This window comes from Myodes glareolus, chromosome 12 (genome assembly GCF_982192425.1).
Source record: "Myodes glareolus chromosome 12, mMyoGla1.1, whole genome shotgun sequence".
In the NCBI taxonomy this organism is placed as follows: Eukaryota; Metazoa; Chordata; class Mammalia; order Rodentia; family Cricetidae; genus Myodes; species Myodes glareolus.
The window spans coordinates 4848208-4867698 of NC_142037.1; the positions used below are offsets into that span (position 1 = coordinate 4848208).

At 38.7% G+C, this 19491-nt stretch overlaps 1 pseudogene; it reads left to right on the plus strand.

Moving 5' to 3' along the window:
• The window catches only part of LOC125395208 (U3 small nucleolar RNA-interacting protein 2 pseudogene), an 86007-nt pseudogene extending 67065 nt beyond the window's left edge, over window positions 1-18942 (plus strand).
• The last annotated feature ends 549 nt before the right edge of the window (window positions 18943-19491 follow it).

The window sequence follows — 19491 nt, forward strand, 5'->3', positions numbered from 1 at the left end:
ATATAATAATAGAAATTGATTAGTTTAAACGTAAGAGCTAGTTAGTAATAAGTCTGAGCTATTGGTCATTTATGTTAAATAAGCCTCTGAATGGTTGTTTGGAAACTGGCAGGCAGACGAGAAACCTCCAATTACTTGGTATAGTTCACCTCCTCTTAGAACATCTTGTTATTTTACCCCCTTTTTAATATTCTGCACCTTGAATAGCTTCCCTCCAAAGTGGAAAATCTTAACTTCAGAGGAAACTGCTACACAATACAAGCCATGCTAAAATTCATCTAAAACAATGCCAGATTCTTTTTTTAAAGTATTATTGTGTGTGTAGGTACACATGCCAAGATGAGCATGTGAAGGAGAGTATGGAGCTAGATCTCTCCTTTTAACCTTCTTATAGTTTCCAAGGATCCAACTCAGCTGCTCAGGCTTGCATCATCAATTATAAGCACCTTTCCTCCCAGGCCAGCTCACCAGACCCAGTATCAGATTTCTGACAATCCCTGTCTTCAGTAGCTTACAACAGGGAAGAGGAGATGGTCTGCACACAGACAAAAGTGTAGATATAAATTAAAAACATGTGACAATGTAGTAATATTAAGAAAGACAATGGGGCTAAAGGAGAGTGTGGAGTGTAAGTGTGAACTATTATTGTCACTTAAGCCTTTCTTCTCAAACAGATTCCTGGCTGACTCAGTCTGGAAAGCTATGTTCATAATCCAGGGCTCTCTGCCTTGAGGGAATGTTTCCATGGCAACTGGAGCTGGTTCCACTGTACACCAGCTGTGCAAATCTGGCTGGCTGCTTGGTTCCAGTGTGCACTCTTCTTTATCTGCAAAATTGCCATGAGTTACAATTGCCTCCTAGAGTAGTTAAAGTATTTCAATAAAAAAGGCACTGAGGCCATCAGTACTATGTATGCACTGGATATGACAGTATTATGGTCCAAATGAGCAGAGAAAAAAGGGGACTAGCCTATCCCATGTCTGCAACAAAGCATAATGTAAGCCACCTGCTATAGGGCAAGAAGGATCATCATGAGTTGCCAGCCCCCGACTCTCCACCAAGAGTATGTGGGACACAGAGAGAAATTAATGGCAACAGTAGTCACTGTAGCTAGCCTTTTGTGTTCCTGTTGATTTTCTTCAAGGGTACCCAGAAGGGTTTTCACTTGCGTCTCAGTAATTCCCGCCTTCTAACTGCTCTTTCTTTAAATGTGGCATCGGTATTGAGGTCAGACCTCAACCTTCCCCCAGTGAGAAATTCTTAACCCTTGAAAATAAAGGATGATTTTGATTGGTTTGTACTATAACTTTCAGCTATTGCTTAAAGAGGCACAATTCTGACCAGAGATATTTTGTGGTTTATAAAGGGTTAGGCATTGGTATAATCACATGACCATCTTAGGGTGGTCTTTTTAGTCCCATCCCAAAGGAGGTATTTCCTAGGACTAAGCAAACTTTACAGAAGCTGATATTTGCAGGTTTCTGGTTAAGAGAGTTTAATATTAGCAGGATCTGCTAGCTGAGTGGATGTTGGTGGTGCTCACTTCTCGAGTAAGAAGAAGAGAGACAGAAAGGGGCAAGCAGGTTTGCAAAGGCGGAAGTCAATAACTCTGCATTTGCTCTGTAATCTCAGCTCACAGGGAGAGTTCTTTATTCCTAAGTAAGCTCAATCATATTTAATTAATGTGAACGCATGCTATTTCCCTTTTCTCCTTTGTAGGAAGAGACATGCTTATTTTCCCATAAACTAAATAAGCATTTTCTCAGCCACTATGCAGCCTTGGGGGCACTATGCTTTATTGTTTTGTAAAATATCTTGACGTAACCTGGACCACACCATTTGCCTTTTTAGATGTTGTGCAGTTCTGGCTGCCCGCATGAGCATGACAGTTAGACTTACCTGCTTTGCCTGCTGACCACAGTGCTGTGCCTGAAACAGAGTGTGGTAATTATTGTCAGTTTTTGAAAAGGGGATTTTCTGGGGTCAGCAATAAGCCTGCTATTTAGAAGATAATGCTTCAGCATTAGCTAGTGGAAATCTTTTGTGTTTTATACTCTTAGCTTGAATGTTACTTTAGCTCACAAGACTCTTCCATTTGAAGGTAAGACTGGATGAATTGTTTTTGTTTCGGGTACTGCATCAGCAGGATGCAGAGGCCTTGGGCTTGGAATAGCAGCCCCACCCTGGTTTCCTACCAAGGAGCAGGCCTTTATTAATGTGCTAGAGCTAGGGCTGTAATGCTATTAGAGCGGTATAATTGGTTTCCTAGTCAGAGAGTTGTGACCATAACTGGAAGGCACACAGAATGTTTTTAATAAGTTGTACTTTGTTGTAGGATGCTAAGAAACATCTTAACTGTAAACTATGGAAAAACCAGCTCATCAGCCATTGTGCAACTTGGATAATACCATAGAAGAGTAAGATACAGAGATAGATTCTGGATTTATGTTTTCCTATCAAATGATTTCATTGCATTAGAAATTCTTACAATTGAAAATACAAGTTTAGTATTTGAAGTGTTTACATCACCTTTTCTCACTGTCTCCAAGCCAGTAATGATCAATAACACAGAGTCTGTATTGAGTTTGGGTTTGGAGTTGTGATTAGGTGCAGTTAGATTGTGATTAGGGGTTAGGGCTGGGCTTGATATCTAGACTGGAATTCAGATTGGGCTGTGGTTCATTTAGGTTGGCATTAATGTTTGGTTTGTTGTTAAGTTTGGTTTGTGGTTATTGCTGTGGTCCCACTTAGCGTTGGAGTGAGGGTCGAGGTTGGGTTCAAGGTTGGGGTCTTAGTTGGAGTTGGAAGTGGGGTTACGGATGGTGTCAGGTCTTGGATGGGTTTTGTGAGTGTGGTTGAGAATGGGATTAGGGTTGGGACTGGTGCTGGGTTTGGGTTGTTGTAGTTAAGGTTGGGGTTGAGGTTGGGGTCATGGTGCCCAGGGTTGGTGTTATGGCTGGGCCAAGGTTAGGAATGGGGTAGAGGTTGGGTTTTAATTAGGTGTTGGGGTTATAGATAGGATTGGTGTAGAGCTTGAGGTTTGGTTGAACTTGGGGTTGGGACTGAACTGGGGAGTGTTATGGTTCAGGTTGGGTTTGGGATGCAGGCTGGGACTAGGTCTAGTTTTGTGGTTGGGACTGGAGTTAGATTGGGTTTTGGATTGAGGTTTAGTTTGGGATTTAGTAGTGTGGTTGCTATTTTTTCATTTTCAATTTGACTGCATCTAAAATTAACTAAATTCCAGTGGCAGGGTACACTTCTGGGGGATTTTTCTTAATTAAATTATTTGAATCGGAAAGACTCTCCCTAAATCTGGGAAATACCTTCTGGTGGCAGACTACATAAAGGACATGGAAGAAAGAAACACTTGCTCTGCCTTAATGCACTAACTCTCACTAGTGAGTTCATCCCTTCACTGTCATTAGAGCCTATTTCTTTAGGATTCCAGCATATATTGAAGACCAGCTGAGACACACAGCATCATGGTCTGAACAACCACTGGATCTTTTACTATCCACTGATAGACAGCCATTGATGGGCCAGCTGGACCACAGCCTGTAAACCACTCTAATAAATAAATAAATATTCCATGAATATATATATATATATATATATATATATATATAGTCTGTCAGTTCTATTACTCTAGAGGACCCTGATTAATATAGTAATACAGTTGGGATTGGCACTGGTGTTGCTTTCAGGATTGATGTTGAGATTATAAATAAAAACTAACCCAAACTAAGGAATGACACACCCATATGTAACATGAAGGCCGGCTTGTTGGGGTTTCCATCCCACCCGGTACCCCACAGCCGGCAAATCCCAAAGAAAATCACACATAGGACTCCATAAGATTATAAACTGATTGACCCATTAGCTCAGTCTTTTTATTAACTAATTCTTACATCTTATGGTAACCCATAATTCTTGTCTGTGTTAGCCATGTGGCTCAGTACCTTTTCCAGCTGTCAGCTCAATGTTGCTTCTTCGGTGGTCTGGGCAGGAATGCTAGAGGGAGCTTCCTGCTTTCCAGAATTCTCCTGTTCTCATTGCATCACCTCTACTTCCTGTCTAGTTTTCCTGCCTATACTTCCTGCCTTGTCAATCAGCATTTATTTAAAATACATGATTGACAGAATACAGATAATTCTCTTTCTTTTGGTTTAAACAGAAAAAGGGGAAATGATGTAGGAGAGTCTTCTATCAATCTGTTGCTTTCATTGATTAATTAATAAAGAAACTGCTTGACCTGATAGGTCAGAACATAGGTGGCTGGAATAGACAGAACAGAATGCTGGGAAGAACTCAATGAGGCAGACACCATGCAGCCAGCCGCCAGGTCAGACATGCTGAATCTTTCCTGGTAAGCCGTGACCTCGTGGTGAGACACAGATTATTAGAAATCGGTTGAATCAATACGTAAGAACTAGCCAATAAGAGGTTATAACTAATGGGCCAGGCAGTGTTTAAATGAATACAGTTTGTGTGTTGTTATTTCTGGGTGTAAAGCTAGCCATGCGGGAGCCAGGCGGGAAAGCAGCCCGCCACTTCTTTCTACACCCATACAAATGCAAGAAGCATACAGAGCACCAAGTAGACAAGACCAGAAAAGAAAATCACCACAGCATACCATAGTTATATACATAACAAGTTAATTGAGAGCTTTGAAAGAAAAACTACAAGTCACATATAAAGAAAAACACATCAGAATTAAAGCTGATTTCTCAATGGAAACTTTAAAAACCAGAAGAACCTGAAGCAATGCCTTCCAAATCCTAAAAGACTATAAAGGCACACTTAGGCTAATATACCGAGATAAACTCTGCCATAATTGATAAGAAAAGAAAATCTTTACCACACATAAAGAAACTAAAAACATTTGTATCAACAAATGAAGCCTGAAGAAAATACAGGAATGAGCAAAACAGAGAGATTGTGAATAGAAAGGAGAAAGCTATAATTATTAAAACATAAAATACCACTGAGAACACAAATGACACAAAAAATCAACAACAAGCACATACATTCCAATAATAACTTCAAATATCAATGGTCTCGATTCTCCAATCAAAAGATGCAGGCTGGCTGAATGGATCAAGAAACAAAATAAATCTATCTACTGTCTACAAGAAACACATCTTAGTTCTAAAAACAGGCCCTGCCTTAAAGTAAAAGTGTGGATGTAAGTATTCCTTCCAATCAAATGGCACCAGTAAACAGGCAGGCATAGCTATTCTAAAGTCTGACAAATTAGATTTCAAACTGAAATTAATCAGAAGAAATAAACAGAAAAACTTCCTTCTTGCTAAGGGAATAGTTAACCAAAGAAGAAATTACTATCCTGAACATTTATACACTAAACCACGGGTGCCCCATTCATGAAAAATCTCTATTGGAAATAAAAGACATGGATTAACATCTATTCATTAGTAGTAAGGAGTTCAATACCCACTTTCTCCAATAGATGGGTCATTTGAACCAAAATAAAAAACAGAAAGACGTCAGAATTTATTGACTCCATACATCAAATGGACTTAACAGGTATCTACAGAATATTTCACCCAAACACCAAAAGATACATTCTACTCAGCATCACATGGAAATTTTTCTAAAACAGACTACATTCTGGGACACAAAACAAGTCTTTACAAAATCAAAACTATTGAAATCACTCCTTGTATCCTATCTGACTACGATTCAATAAAACAAAATGGACAGAAAATGAAACTCTAATAAATACACAAACTCATGGAGATTAAACAGTTTATTACTGAAAGAAGAATTGGTCAAACAAGAAATTAAGGAAGAAATAAAAACTACCTGGAATTAAATGAATATAAGAACACAATTCAACAAAACCTTTGGGATACATTGAATGCAGTCTTAATGAAGCCTGATGAAGGCTTTAACTGCCTGTATTTAAAAAAAAAACAGAAAGAACAGATACAATTGATTTAAAACCAAATCAAAACCCTGCCAATGGAAGAAATATAAACATCAAAATAAAAGAGAAAGAAAGAAACATCAGAAAAATCAATTAATCTAAATAAGATTGGGAGAACCTTGGCCCAACCAACCAAATGAAAGAGAGGACTAATACTATTAAGTCAAAGTTGAGCAGTGAAGCATCACAACAGACAACAAAGAAAGCAAACATGGGTTCATTTTAAAAATTTGTATTTTATTAAGCTGGAAAACTAAAAGAAATGTATGAATTTCTAGATTCTGCCTAACCACCAAAGTTAAACCTAAAAGAAGTTTAAGAGAGAGAGAGAGAGAGAGAGAGAGAGAGAGAGAGAGAGAGAGAGAGCTCCCAAAATGAGGATTTTGAAATAGTAATAGTAACCATCTAGCTTTTTTTAAAGATCAGATGTGGTAGTAGTGCAATGCACACTGATGTCCTCATACTGCAGTGCACATGCATGTACTACTACTGCTGTGTACACGGATGTCTTAGTAGTGCATTGCACACTGAAGTAGTAGCACAGTGACGCACATGGATGCAGTAGCACAGTACTGCAATGAAGGTAGTAAAATAACAGTGCTTGGTGTTCTTGTACATTCACAATCATTTGCACTATGGCAGAAGGATGTCTATTTTGGCCTTTCCACTATTACACTGACATGCAGTGCTTTAGCAATAGATCCTTATGTAGTGCTCTACTGGTACACCCATGTGTATTGCTGTAGTAACACATCCATAAGTGCTGGTGTATTAGAACTTACTGACCTACTGTAGTAGTACATTGCCTTGTACTTCCATGAGAGTACATCTGTGGGTATGGTGACATTAGTATACCCAGGTGTGCTGTTGTACCAGTACACTACAATCACTGCTATACTAGTAAGTGCACAAGTGCTACTCCATCCAATTATTTTGCTGTGCCAATACACTCATTTTTCATTGCTTTACTAATATATTCATGTGTGCTGATATATACTAGGACATACAAGTGCTCTGTTGAACTAGCACATCCGTGTGTACTGCTGTAGTAGTACATACGAGTGCTGTTGTACTAGCACATCCGTGTGTACTGCTGTAGTAGTACATATAAGTGTTCTGTTGTACTAGCACATCCGTGTGTACTGCTGTAGTAGTACATACAAGTGTTCTGCTGTACTAGCACATCCGTGTGTACTGCTGTAGTAGTACATACAAGTGTTCTGCTGTACTAGCACATCCGTGTGTACTGCTGTAGTAGTGCATACAAGTGTTCTGCTGTACTAGCATATACATGTGTACTGTTGTAGTAGTACATACAAGTGTTCTGCTGTAGTAGTATAGCCCTGTGTGCTGCTTTGAACCAAAATAAAATCTCTCTCCTATAAATGGTTTTGTCAGGGTATTTTGTTGCAGTGAGGGAAGCTAAGACACACAGCATTCTCCAATCATTTTATGTTCTTCTAAGCAGGTAGACTGATCTTCAATTTCAAATAATTCCTTTAAAAACATGCCTCAAGTCTACAGCAAGCATAATAACTTTTCCTATTCTTTTCCCTTTAAGAATAGGGTAAATACCAAACTAAACAAGCTTTAAGTTGACAGACACAAATATTTCACATGCACAGAATAATTTGTAATTGAATTTAGTAAACAATTTAGTAATTGTGTTTATTATATTAATAGAAAATCATAATTTAAAAGATTTTATTGTATATAAGAATGTTCCAAGTGTTTATGATTGGTTAAAATTTCATCTTATAGTCCCACACTGAAAATGGTTCCATTTACTAAAAAGAAATGCCTAAAGTATATACATAACTAGTTGAATGTATTGGGATGACTTTGTGATTTTTTCCACATTATCTCTCAAAATCCCATGTGGCTTTAGTCTGTTTGTTTTAAAGCGACATTAATAAAAAGTCTTTGCTTGAGACTTAAGTCTGTGTGATTTTTAATTGACATTAATAAAATTCTTCTCTTAAATAGAGCACCCTTCGTCTTTTATCAGATAAAATATGACCACTCTGAATATACCATTTCCCTCACAACCCTCTGCAAAAGGATGTGAGAACATTAATTCACAGTTTATTACTAGTTGTATACTATTTCAAAAAATGCTTCTGTCTTCTTTGCTGACACTTCCTACCACCACCTCCTAATATGATATTCTTTATGACGTTGGTTAATTCTTTTTTCAGACCTTGCCACCATCCTTAGTAACATTAACATTCACATGTTACCAGAGGCAACAACTTAGTCAACATCATGCCCCCCTCCCCTTACATACTTTCTTTCTGTATTTCCTCAGTCAGTCAACTGTCTTTCTCAATACAGTCACAAACTAGACTTTGTCTTCATGAGAAACTGCATTGCCACTGAAATCTCAAACTTTTTAATTCATTCTATAGCCTCCACATCTGACTCCACCATGTCACATGTTATAATAAATCTCTACAAAATTACCATCCCGCTTAGGCCTGCAATTCATTCACTGGCTGGCGTCCATCAAAACACAGTGCCTACTCTCCTCTTTAGTTTTGGTTTGTTAATATATAATCCCTTTGACAAAGCCATCAACTTTATTTCTCCCTTCTACCAAGCTCATCTGGGAAATGCAGCTTGCACTTCCAAACTGCAAAGACATGATTTCTCATTCATTGCTGAACAGATGAATGCTGGCAATGAAAAGTCACAGAGTCTGCCAGGCATCTTCCATCAGCGCTAGGCTTACGGGGTCATCTGAAACTGCCGGCCATACTGTCTCCATAACAACAGTGATTTCCTTCCTTTCTTCTTTGCAAATGTCTCCACACCCTCTCAGGCACTTCTGTAGCGGAGTTTACAATCATATATACCTTTGATGAGTGAGAAAAGGGGGCAGAGGGAGCCCCTGCAGCCCTCATAGAAATCCTCCCTATATGCATTCCTGTCTTCTTGTTCTTTCCTGTTTGTTAATTAGAGAAGCTGGCCACAGATAAGATGAACAAATGTGACACACACAAACAATGAAACAATCTCAGTGACAGAATGGATCATGGTTCTAACCCATAGTCACCTTCATCTGATCGTAATGCTATGGAGATCCCAAAGTCAATGAAATCTTGATTCCTATTGTTACCTGGGCTCCCCTGCTCAAGCACACAGCTGGCATTTTACTTTTATGTCAAAGGTTTCCCAGACTTGCCCCTGCCCAAAAAAAACCTGATTCAGGATGTCTCCCCATTCTGGCACATCATCTCCAACTTTTTTAAAAATATTTTCATTCTTCAGTACTCAATGTGAATATTATATACTAGTGATGATTTCTTAACGCAGCCCCCAAAACCTAATATAAAGTCTTACATAGGAGAATTTACAAAATCAAAGTAATTAGGTGATGAGTGGAGCCTATATTTTAGTAAAGAGGGACTTTGGACAGTCAATATACAATGTATGATTTTCCTTAATATAGAAAATGAAAATGATATAACAAGACTCCTGGAATCCATTCTAAGCAACTCAACACGGGGAATTTATTGGATAATGAGAACCGCAGCAGTGCTACATCATCATTTATTTAGATGTCCTCCTTTAGATTCCCCCAGTATTCTCCTCTTGTTCAAGACCCTCACGCCCTTCTGTCCCTCGTTAGAATTAATAAATACTTACTTAATGAGTTCATTGTAAACAGAATTGTGGAGTGCGTTTAGCTGCTTACCTTGACACTGTTATGCATCATGCAGCTCTTTTTGGAATAAAGGGAAAGTTTTCCTGCTTTTGCTTATCAGATAATTTTTCTGTATTCATTTTGTGTTTCAGAACTGTAAGTCTATAGAAATTATCAGCACAGTCAACAACTTTGGATATACTTTGTGCATCAGAAGTGAGCTGTCTTAAACAGCTCAGCCAATAAATTTCTATAAAAAATGCTACTCTATTCTCTCCAGCTCTCTTGCCTGATTTTCTCCACACATCTGCAAAAGCTCCAACAGCATGCCTACAGTTTTAGGCATCATAAGCAGCAAAAATAGTTTGCTCAGACTTTGCTACATTCAGCAACACTTGAACAGCATATCTAATGACTTCCATGCAAGAAACATTATGACTATAACTTCAGATCAAAACAAATATTTAAAAAATTGCTCCACTCAACCATTTGGGCTTTTTTTCTCATTCTTTCCTCTTTGTGATTATTTTTTTGAGATTATGATTACAGCATTGCTCCCTTCCATTTACACCTCCAAACCTGCCCACATGCTATCCCCTGCTTTCTTCAGATCCATGGCCTCTGATATGTGTGTAAGTGTACACACACACAAATAGAGATAGATAGATAGATAGATAGATAGATAGATAGATAGATAGATAGATAGATAGATAGATGAGAGAGAGATGATAGATAGATAGATAGATAGATAGATAGATAGATAGATAGAAAGATAGACAGAAAGAAAGAAAGAAAGAAAGAAAGAAAGAAAGAAAGAAAGAAAGAAAGAAAGAGAAAGAAAGAAAGAAAGAAAGAAAGAAAGAAAGAAAGATAGATAGATAGATAGATAGATAGATAGATAGATAGATAGATAGATTTCTAAATACAACTTGCTCGGTCTGTGTGATGCTACTTGTATATATTATGTTTTCAGGGTTCAGGGATAACTAACTATTGTGCTCTTCCTAGGAAGACTATTTCTCCTACTCTCCACATACCTTGGTTGCCTGCAGTTCTTCTGCATGGTTGATGCCTGGTAGACTCTCCCCAATCAATTTGGGCACATCTATTGACATCATCCTTATTCAATTCATGTTTAGGAGTCATGTTGTTAAGACTTTATGAGTATATTTTATGACATTACTAGGAGACACAATTTCACAGCGAACTCCCTGATCTTACAATTGTTCTGCCCTCTCTTCCACTGCATTCCCTGAGTCTTAAGAGTGGAAATGCTGGATAATGTATTCACTAGAACTGGGCTCTAAAACTTTAAATTTTGTTTTGCTGTGATTTGTTGTTGTTGTTGTTGTGTGTGTGTTGTTCTTGATCTTTTGTTTTGTTTCGAGACAGGGTTTCTCTGTAGTTTTGGAGCCTGTCCTGGAAGTAGCTCTTGTAGACCAGGCGGGCCTCGAACTCACAGAGATCCGCCTGTCTCTGCCTCCCGAGTGCTGGGATTAAAGGCGTGCACCAGTTCTCTCCATCTGCTGCTGTAAAAGGAAGTTTCCTTGATGATGAGGGAAGACTACATTTATTTGTTGGTATAAAGTAAAATGTTTAGATTGTTGTTGGGATTATGTGGGTTGTTTAATAAAGTAGTGTTTCTACATTCTCCTCCAATATCCATGACGTCATTAAGAGTGAAAAGTTATCAAGGTTTCCAGTACCAGATATAGTTTTGCTCCTGTTGAGCAGGACCTAAGCCCAACTAGAAACTGCTGGCTACTACTTAGGTATTTGGAGGCTTTGTTTGTTTTTGCTTTTGTTTTTTTAAATTATTGATTAATTGAAATTTCACATACCAATCCCAGTTCCCACTCCCTTCCCTCCCCCCTCTCTCTACCTTCCTTCCTAACTCACCCCCACCCCACTACTGTACCACTAAGGTTATCATGTTATACTGGTCATTGACGTGATTCATAAGCAACATAGCTGAGTGGGGCTATTGGTTGTCTCTTTGCTTTGGAAGCTAGCAGGTGCCTTCTGGTACCAAGAAAGCTAGTCCTCAGGGAGGAGACATTGAGATCAGTTCCAGATCAAAGGCCTCTAGGCCCTGAATCTGAAGTGCATGGTATCTTCTGCAATAGGGACTCACCTTCCATCTCTATGGAGCAACCAAGAGTAATATCAGTAGGCTGTGTGTTTTGGTAGTGTCTAGGACCCCTTTGGCCAACATATCAAAAGGGGGCTTCTCATGCCTGGCATTGGAGTTTTTGTGAGGTGGTTTTAGTTCTTGTAGGAAACACTGTTAGCTCAGATGTGAAATGTTCAATTTTATATATATATATATATATATGTGTGTGTGTGTGTGTGTGTGTGTATACATATATATATAATTGTATATAGTTTTATATTTGCATAGAATTACACTTATTAAAGAGGTTTTGGTATATAGTTAATAGTAAGATTCCTTATGACTTTTTCAGATATCTTTATTGCTATTTTACCCTCCTTCTTCTGTACCTATGTCTCCTCTTTTCTAAAGACTCCTCCTTTCCCATTTCCCCAATCGAGCACTTGTACCCTGTAATTCCTCTTTCCATAGCTCCCAACACCCTTCTGCTGGTAATGGTTCCCTTTTACTTTCCTGATTTCTGCAGAACTTCAATCTATGAATGTCTGAAGATGTGGAGTCAGGCACCTCTGATGAGGGAGGTTATGCTATGTCTTTCTGGGTCTTGTCTACTTCACTGTATATGATCTTTTCTAATTTCATTTATTTACCTTCAAAGTTCATTATTTCATTTTTATAGCAAACTATTATTTCATGCTCTCTGTATACAATATTGTCATTGTTGATTCCTTTGGGCATATTCTGGATAATATGGCAGACTTATTTTTAGTTTTTGAGACTTCTCCAAACTGATTTTCATAGTGACTATGTCATCCTGCAATCCCAACCACAGTGAATAAAGGCCTCCTTTGTCTACATCTCCTCTGGCATTTGTTGTTGGTTATTTTTGTTGATTTTGACCATTATAACTTAGGTAAGATGAAATCTCAAAGTTGTTATGATTTTCATTACCCTAATTGCTAGAGAAAATGAACATTTTGAGCTATTTTTCAGTCATTTTCCCCCTTCTTTTGAGAACTGTCTGTTCAAATTCCAGGTCCACTATTAGAATGGGTCATTTTCAACTCTTTGTTTCTTTGAGTTTTTAATATATTCTGTATATAAATACCCTGTCAGATATATAGCTGGCAAAGACTCTCTCCCATTCTGTGGGTTTCCTCTTCATCTGGTTGACTGTTTCTTTAGCTGTGCTAGAGCGTTTTAGTTTTATGAAGTGCCACTAGTCAATTGTTGGCCTTAATTCTCAGTAAATGGAGTCTTATTCAGAAAGTCCTTCCCAGCTGGGGAGTGGTGGTACACACCTTTAATCCCAGCACTTGGGAAGCAGAAATAGGAAGATCTCTTTGGCACCAGCCTAATCTACTGAGTAAGTTCCAAGACAGTTGGGGATTAAACAAGAAAGTTTGTCTTGAAAAAACAAAAACAAAAAAAAGAAGAGAAAAGAAGAGAAGAGGGAGGAGAGGAGAGGAGAGGAGAGGAGAGGAGAGGAGAGGAGAGAAGAGAAGAGAAGAGAAGAGAAGAGAAGAGAAGAGAAGAGAAGAGAAGAGAAGAGAAGAGTTGTAAGTCCTTTCCTACACATACATCATCTAGCATACTGCCTATGTTTTCTTCTAGCAATTTTAGTGTTTCAGGTTTCAAGTTTCAGATTTGAAGTTAGCTTTTGTATAAGGTTGTAGATTCTAGTATAGGTACATCTAGTAACTATATTCTAAGTATAAGATTCTAGTATAGTGGACTTCCAGTACTCGTAGCACCATTTTTCAGTTTATGTTCCAAGTCCATCCCTCAAACAAACGACCCTGATGCTAAACCAAACCCAACTCCAATCTATGCCAAACCAACCCCAACTTTTTTGTTTTGTTTCAAGACAGGGTTTTCTATATAACATTGGCTGTCCTGAAGCAGGCTGACCTGGAACCCAGAGATCCACATACCTCTGCCTCCTGAGAGCTGAGACTAAAGGCATGGTCCACCATAGTCAGATCCATGACCTCAACTTTAATTCAATCCCAAGAGTGACCATAAATCTAATCATAAGCACACTTCCAACACTAACCCCACCCTACCCTTTAACTTTAACCTCAAACCCAATCTTATTTCTACTCTAAACAACCACAACCTAAACCCCGACATTAACCCCAAACACATCCCAGTCCTAACCCTAAACCCAACATCAACCACAAAACTGAATGAATCCCAACCCTAATTCCAATGACAACCATAGTTCCAAACTCAAACCCAACTCCTACCTTTTCCAAACCCCTAATCCCAATCCCCAACACCAACCACAATCTCAATCTCAATCACCCAACATTACCACAACCCCCAAACCAACCATGTGATGGCTATTCTTGGTTGTCAATTTGACTACATCTGAAATTAACTAAAACCTAAATGTCTGGGCACACCTATGAGGATTTATTTTTGTTTGTTTGTTTATTTTTTTAATTAAATCATTTGAAGTGGGAAGACTCACTTCTAACATAGATCTTTGAGGGTTTGAAGATAACCCTTTAATTCAGATTTTTTGAGTTGGTAAGATCCACCTTCAATCTGGACCATGCTTTCTGCTGGTAGTCTATATAAAAGGACAAGGAAAAAGGAAGCTTCCTCTCTTTGTCTGCTTGCTTTCCTCCTGACATTAGAGCCTACTTCTTCAAGATTACAATGTATACTGAAGATTAGATGAGAAATCCAGCCCAAATCTCAAAAATTAGCTCTGAACTTAGCATTATCCCCCACATAAATCGCAACCTAAATGGCAACCCTATTCCAAAATCCAACCGTCAAGCTTTAAAACAGCCCCAACCCTAAAAACAACCCCAAATTGAACTCCAGCTTAAACTCCAAGTCATACTTCAAACCAATAATGATTCCAACCCCAACCCAACTCAACTCCAACTCAAATAGCAAACCCAACTACTACAATAACTCAACATGAACCCAAACACAATCCCAATTCTTTATTCAACCCTAATACTAATCATAACCTAAGCCCAACTCTAACCCCAAATTCAACTAAAACCCCTACACCAACCCCAAATCCAAACCCAAACCTAACCCTAGCTTCAAACACAAACTCAGTCCCAACACTGACTCCAAATTCAAAATAATCCTAACTCCAAACTCAACAACAAACACAACCCCAACCCCAACTCAACTCCAACCCTAATCTCAACCCCGTTGCTAGTCATCACTCTAGCCTCAACCCAATCTCAATTGCTATCTCAACTTTTACTTAAATTTGAGTAAAACTTTTGAATAAACTCAAACCTTCTGTCTGATCCCTACCCTGACCTAATCTAATGCTTGGACAATCCCAAACATTATCCCAGCTACAACTGCAACCCCAACCCTAACCTCAACTATAAACACAACTATAATCCATAGGAGAAAACTTCCCCAAATTGAGGAAAGATTTACCCACACAGATATAAGAAGCAAATAAACTCTCTATGGCGTATTATACTTAAAAGACTAAATATACGTAACAAAGAGTATTGAAAGCTGCAAGAGAATAAACAAAATTCACATATAAAGAAAAACCCACAAGAAAAAAATTATTTCTCAATGGAAGCTTTAAAAGACAGAAGAACCTAAAGTAATATAATCCAAGTCCTAAAAGACTCAAATGGCAACCTACACTGCCATACACAGCAAATTATTTGCCCTTGTTGAAGTAGAAAGAAAAAGTTTCTATGATCCAAACAGGATAAAAGAACTCATGTTTATCTACTCTCTACTACAGTGAATATTAGAAACAATATTTATGACTAAAGAGAAAACTAAGTACAGTAAAAAGACAGGAAAAATCAAAACTATAATCACTGAAACACAAATTATGAATAAAAACCAAAGCAAAAATAATTACTGTAACTAACAAATGCTTCTAAATAATGAGTAACAATAATGGTCTCAGCTCCCTAATCAAAATACATAGGTTAGTTGATTAGATTAAGATACAAAATTCATCATTTTCTTTTCAAAAGGAACTTAGCTTTAAAGATAAACACCACCTTAAAGTGAAAGTTTGGAAAAACTATTCCAAAAAAATAGAACCCAGAGCAAGGAGAGTTTGTCATCTTAATATTGAGAAGATAGAATCAAAACTAAAACTTACTTATCAGTAGATAAAAAAGAAAACACTTTGTTCTAGTCAGGGGAACAATTAACTGAGATATTTCAATCCTAAACATATATACACCAAATTCAGGTGCCCCCAATTACATAAAAACATACTACTGGAATTGAAGACACAGACCAGTATCAATACATTTATAGTAAGTGATTATAATACCCAATTTTCTCCAATAGACATGTCACAAAATAAAATAAAAAGGAAAAACATCAGATTTAAATGACATCATACCTCAAATAGACCTAACAGATACCCATAAATGGTGTAGGAGGTCCTTCTGTCTATGTGTTGCTTTCATTGTTTGAATAAAGAAACTGCCTTGGCCTAGTTGATAGGGCAAAACTTAGGTAGGCGGAGTAGGCTGAATTGAATGCTGGGAGGAAGAAAGCAGAGAGCAAGAGAGAGAGGGCCTCCATGAAGCCGCCAGGTCAGACATGCTGAATCTTTTCCTGGTAAGCCACAACCTCGTGGTGATAAACAGATTAACAAAATGGGTTAAATTAAGATGTAAGAATAAGCCAATAAGAAGTTAGAACTAGTAGGCCAGGCAGTGTTTAAATGAATACAGTTTCTGTGTGGCTATTTTGGGTATAAGCTAGTGGGGCAGCTGGAACAAGAGGTCCCACTCCCTACAACACATAAACCATTCCACCCAAAGAACAAAGAATATATATTCTACATAGTAGCATACATAAGTTTTTCTAAAATTAAACTCCAACCTGGTATACAAAACAAAACTTAACAAATTCAGAAAAATTTAAGTAACTCAGTGTATCCTATCTGATCACAACACAATAAAATAAAATCAACAGCAAAGCCCCAGTGATTGTACTAACTCAAGGAGGTTATTTTGACAAAGAAGCCAACAAACAACAAATTGTGCTGCTAAAACTTCTTCTATGTGTAGAAGAATGAAACTCAAACTTCATTTCTCACTGTCGACAAAACTCAACACCAAGTGGATCATGGACCTCAATGTAAGGCCCAATAGCCTGAATCTGATAGTTGAGTGAATAAGTAATGTCCTTGTACTCATTGGCACAGGAAGGAACTTTCTGGACAGCATGCTATTAACACAGGCATTAAGAACGACAATTAATAAATGAGACTTCATGCAACACTGGAAAAAGAGGCAGTCTACAGAATTAGGAAAAATATTAATAAGCTATGCATCTGACAGAGGGTTAGTATCAATACTATATAAAAAATTAAAAAAACCTAAATAACAATAGAATGGATAATCCAATTTAAAATGGGGCATAGAACCAAACAGAGTTCTCAAAGCATGAAATATAAATGATAGAGAAACTCTTTTTAAAATGTTCATCATCCTTAGCTGTCAAGAAAATGTACACGTTGAGATTCCATCTCATCTCCAGTCAGAATGGCTGAGGTAAAAAATAACAAATGTCAAGTATTGTCACAGATTTGGGGAAAGGGAACACTTAGACACCACAGATGGGAATGCAAATTGATGTGGCTGCTATGGAAATTAGTGTGATGGTTCCTCAAAAAGCTTAAAATAGATCTACCATATGATCCATCTACAGTGTAGATTCTACACCATTCTTAAGTACATACTCAAAGGACTGTAGAGATGTATGTTCTGCCATGTTCATTGCTGCTGTGCTCAGAATAATCAAGAAACGTAAAAAACCTAAATGTCCATCAACTGATGTTGTTTACATAACAGTATATTATTCAGGTATTAAGAAAAATAAAAGAGTAAGGTTTAGCAGCAACTGTGGTACCTTGATGAGCATCTTGTAGCAGCTCATAAGTGGGCAAACTGGTTCTGGAACCCAGTCAGTGCAGTGCAGGAGCTAGCAATCCTTGGAGAAAGGCTGACTCTGCTAGATTTAAGAGCACGTTGAACGAAACCAAAACTTGACTCCAACGAAGCCAAGAGGAAGAGGAGTAGCTGGAGGAGACTGCAGAGGAGAAGAAGCTATGCTTAATTGAGTCTACCTTGAACAGCTCAGGCAGAAAGTAAAGCCATTTGAGAAAGATCAAGTGGCAAGGCACTTGAACAGAGAGTCAGGTTGCAGAAATTGGTTGTGAAGGAGATCCAGCCCCCTGTGCCCACCACCACTCAAGTTTTAGAGGCCCACCTGCTTTCCACCACATGTTTGATGGAGTGTTTGGTCACTCCTCATGACCTGGCCATCTTTTCTGCTGCCCAAAACTGCAGAGCAGAGTCAGGTGAAAGCTGTGTTTGATTCCTTGAGCTAAAAGAGGTACCCAGGGGCAGCCTTCGGGCTGTAGCAGCCACATCACCTGCATGGCTATCTCCTCTGGTGACCACTGCAAGCTCATTCCAATTTAGGAGACCCAGAGCTGCCAGCACCTATATACACCTTCACAGGACACTGGGGCAGTGCTGGGGACTGGCCTTTCAAAGAGGTACCTTCTCTACAGATCCCACAACTGCTCTGTGGAGGTGTGGAATGTAGCAGAGAACTCCTATGTGGAGGCACTGTTTGGGCACAAGGATACTGTGGCTGCATTGGATGCCCTGAGTTGAGAGTGCTGCAAGATGGGACTATGTGGAAGATACCAAAGGAGTCTTAGCTTGTCTTCTAAGGTTACCAGGACTCCACTGACTATATCCATCTGATCAATGAAGAACACATCGAGTCCTGAAGGTATAAGAACTCTGAGGCCTTGTGGGGCCTTTCCAAGAAATGGCCACTTGCCCTCCAGCATGAAGCTCATGGGATGCATGTGGTGCCAAGCCTGGAACAGCCCTCTGGGTATCATCGGTGACAGCCCTACTCTATATAGACTTTGTGGTCAAAGGAGCCCACAATGCCTGTGTGTGGTTTAGGCAGTGTGAAGGGGACTTCCCGTAGCCCAACCCTCTCTGTGACATCCCCCTGGTGGGTTTTATTAACAGTGTGAAGTTCTCCAGCACTGAGAACTTCTTGGTGACTGGAGTGGGACAGGAACACAGACTTAGCCAATAGTGAGAAGCAGAGGATCAGAACTCAGTCTGCATCATCCCACTCCACAGAATTCGTGCACCCACTGTTGCTGGCTCGGACACTCATCCTTGTTTAAATACTTTCCTGGCTCTGCTCGCTGCCCCTTTGTATTAAAGCTTCCTATTTAAAAAGGAGAAAAAGGATGAGGAGGAAGAGGAGGAGGAGGGCTGGAGAGATGGCTCAGAGGGATAAGAGCACCAGCTGCTCTTCCAGAGGTCCTGAGTTCAAATCCCAGCACCCACATGGCAGCTCACTGTCTGCAACTCCAAGATCTGACACCCTCTCAAGGATACACATGCGGGGAAGACACCAATGTATATAAAATTTTAAAAAAGAAAAAAAGAAAAATATGAAATTCACATGCAAATGAATGGAACTGGCCACAATAATTCAGAGTCAGGTAATTCAGACCCAGAAAGACAGATGTCAAGTGTTTTGTCTTGTCTGTGACTGTTAGCTTTGAATTTTCAGATATGTGTGTGTGCTTCATTTGAAATATCCATAGAGGTCTGAAGTTACTAAGAGGCCATGGAGAAAGACTTTCAAGGAAAGAGAGTGTCTTAGTGAGGATTTTTATTTTCCTGATAAAACACTATTACTAAGAGCAACTTGTGGAGGAAAAGCTTATTTAATATTACAGATTGCAGTTCATCATGCTCGGAA